The sequence below is a fragment of the Coturnix japonica genome, unplaced genomic scaffold (assembly GCF_054131305.1).
Source record: "Coturnix japonica strain WE unplaced genomic scaffold, WE-NBRP24 Scf040, whole genome shotgun sequence".
In the NCBI taxonomy this organism is placed as follows: Eukaryota; Metazoa; Chordata; class Aves; order Galliformes; family Phasianidae; genus Coturnix; species Coturnix japonica.
In genome coordinates this window covers 387,148-390,009 of record NW_028188943.1, presented here as the reverse complement: position 1 = coordinate 390,009, position 2,862 = coordinate 387,148, and the positions used below count along the sequence as shown (strand labels likewise).

The following is a 2,862-nucleotide window of genomic DNA, read 5'->3' as shown; positions in this document are numbered from 1 at the left end:
CCTGCATCCCAGGGCACTGTGCCTGGGCAGGGACTCAATCACCAGCCAGGCTCAGCACTCAGCCTGCCCGAGGAGCTGAACAGGTATCTGTAGGGAGACGTGGGGGGGGAAGGAGCCCCCCAGCAGCACTGGGGCCTTTTGCTGCTCAGGGTGCTGCATGAGGCTGGAGGCTCACAGCTGCACTGCATGCTCAGGGCATTGAAGAGGGGACTTCAAAGAAAGAGAGGACCAAACATGGGAATTCCTGCCTTTTGTTCATTTTTCTGCTGTTAGGGTAGGGTTGACCGGAGAAATGGGAGTCAAGCTGTATATATTAACACAGCACTGAGACTGCTGCGCTGTATCTTTGGAGATGAGTGGGTTTGTGAGCAGCATCCTCGTGCTCCATCAGCCTTTTCTGGCTCGATGGACACAATGAGCATCAGCTTTGCTGATCCCATTCAGGTTTGAACCGCCTCCTCTGCAGCCAGAGCTCCAGCAGAGCAGAGCTGCATCTCTCCAGGCGTGAGTGCATTTCCTTCTCCAGCACACAGGCTGAGAGCAGCTGCTCAGGGCTGTGGAGAACACATTCTGTGCAGCTGGGAAATGAGCTGTATTTCTTTTAATGAGACTCCATCATTAGGACACTTGGCTCTCTCTATAAGAGAGAGGTCCTTCCAAGCTGTGAACTGCCCTGCAGGATGCAAGTATTTGCCTTAGCATCTCTCCGTTACCAGAAAGAGCATCTGCCCAGGGAGATGATGTAGAGAGATGCTAAGAAAGACGTCACATTCTACAAGTAAAACTGAGCACTCCTGTCACTTTACATTGTACCCACCTGGGTGGCTCATGGTCACCTTCTCCAGAGCCAACCAGAAGAAGCCTCTTCTCCTCTCCTCTTCCATCCACATTCCAACTCATGTCAACAATCTTAGGCCATGGATCTGAACCAACATTTCCATCGGAAAATGAAAAAGGATTGGATGATACAGCAGGAGGAAGGCCACCAAGGAACAGTACAGGTTTGTGCCAAGAGAAATCTCATCTAACTTTCTTTTATTTTCTTCTGGGATGATTCCCCATGTCCAGGAACAGCAGATGCCCAACAGCAGCTCCATCAGCGAGTTCCTCCTGCTGCCGTTGGCAGACACGCGGCAGCTGCAGCTCCAGAACTTCTGGCTCTTCCTGGGCATCTACCTGGCTGCCCTCCTGGGCAACGGCCTCATCAGCACAGCCGTAGCCTGCGACCGCCGCCTGCACACCCCCATGTACTTCTTCCTCCTCAACCTGGCCCTCCTTGACCTGAGCTGCATCTCCACCACTCTCCCCAAAGCCATGGCCAACGCCCTCTGGGACACAAGGGCCATCTCCTATGCAGGATGTGCTGCACAGCTCTTTTTCTTTCTCTTCTTCATCTCAGCAGAGTATTCCCTTCTCACCATCATGTCCTATGACCGCTATGTTGCCATCTGCAAGCCCCTGCACTACGGGACCTTGATGGACAGCAGAGCTTGTGCCACCATGGCAGCAGCTGCCTGGGGCACTGGGGTTCTCTATTCCCTGCTGCACACTGCCAGTACGTTTTCACTGCCTCTCTGCCAAGGCAATGTTGTGAACCAGTTTTTCTGTGAAATCCCCCAGATCCTCAAGCTCTCCTGCTCAGAATCAAATCTCAGGGAAGTTGTGCTTATCATTTTTAGTGCTTGTTTAGTCTTTGGTTGCTTTGTTTTCATAGTTGTGTCCTATGTGCAGATCTTCATGGCCGTGCTGAGAATGCCCTCTGAGCAGGGACGGCTCAAAGCCTCCTCTACGTGCCTCCCTCATCTGGCTGTGGTCTCTCTCTTTCTCATCACTGCCTTTATTGCCTACCTGAAGCCCCCCTCAACTTCCTCCCCACTCCTGGATCTGACAGTGGCACTTCTGTACTCAGTGGTTCCTCCAACACTGAACCCTATTATCTACAGCATGAGGAACAGGGAGATCAAGCATTCTCTCAGGAAGATTTTGCAATAAGCACTATTCCAGCTTCAATAAAGTGCACATCTTCCTCGCAGGATTCTCAGTGATGGTTCTTCATGTTTTATGCATCTTTGATTGTTTGATTATGTGAGATATAGCAACGTGCAAAAAAATGTTATTGAACTTATAAATAAAAATTTATTCCACTTCTTTCCCACCTACTATCCATTTTCTCACTCCAAGAGCTCATGTAAACATGGAATCAGATTCCCCGAATAGGTTAAGAGATAAATAAATAGCATTCAAAATACGATTTTCCTTAGCTCTTCTCTTATCCAAATTTGTCTGGATTTGGGGAAGGTACAGCCACAGATAGAAGCACAACTAGTTCTTTTCATTCCTCCTCTCTTTACACTGCCACAGTGCACAGAGGATTTGAGTCCTCTCATTTCTACAGGCCTGAAGGTCTTGTGTGTCTCACAGCAGTCCCGTCATCTCTACAGCAGCACTCAGGGGTTTGCTTAATTTTCTTATCTCAATACTTGGAACAGCTACAGGACCTGTAGCATAAGTGACCGCAGAGCTCCTTATGAGGGGTGGAGTGACGGTGGGATCTGTCCAGAGCTTGGAGCAACTGCAGGATGTGTAGCAAAAACTTGGAGCTATTGCAGGGACTGTGTCAGGAGTTGCAGAGGCTGCAGCAATGTCAGCAGTTCCAGCTCTCTTCCCCTTGAAGATGCTGAATAGTGTTGAACACAGCTCAGTAGGTGTGGGCCAGGCCCTGGCACACTGCAGTCATTTGTGCCTGTTTAGGATTACCAGTGCCACAGCAGACATGTCTCCAATATTCTACCAGTTTCTCAGGATCCTGCAGTTGCTTGGAGATGAAGTTCCAAAGCCCCGGCGGTGCCCACCACTCCAGGC

General features: G+C 50.0%; 1 pseudogene; it reads left to right on the top strand.

The window, feature by feature from the left end:
• The first annotated feature begins 1,062 nt into the window (after positions 1 to 1,062).
• On the top strand, positions 1,063 to 2,013 carry LOC146752884 (olfactory receptor 14J1-like; annotated as a pseudogene).
• The last annotated feature ends 849 nt before the right edge of the window (positions 2,014 to 2,862 follow it).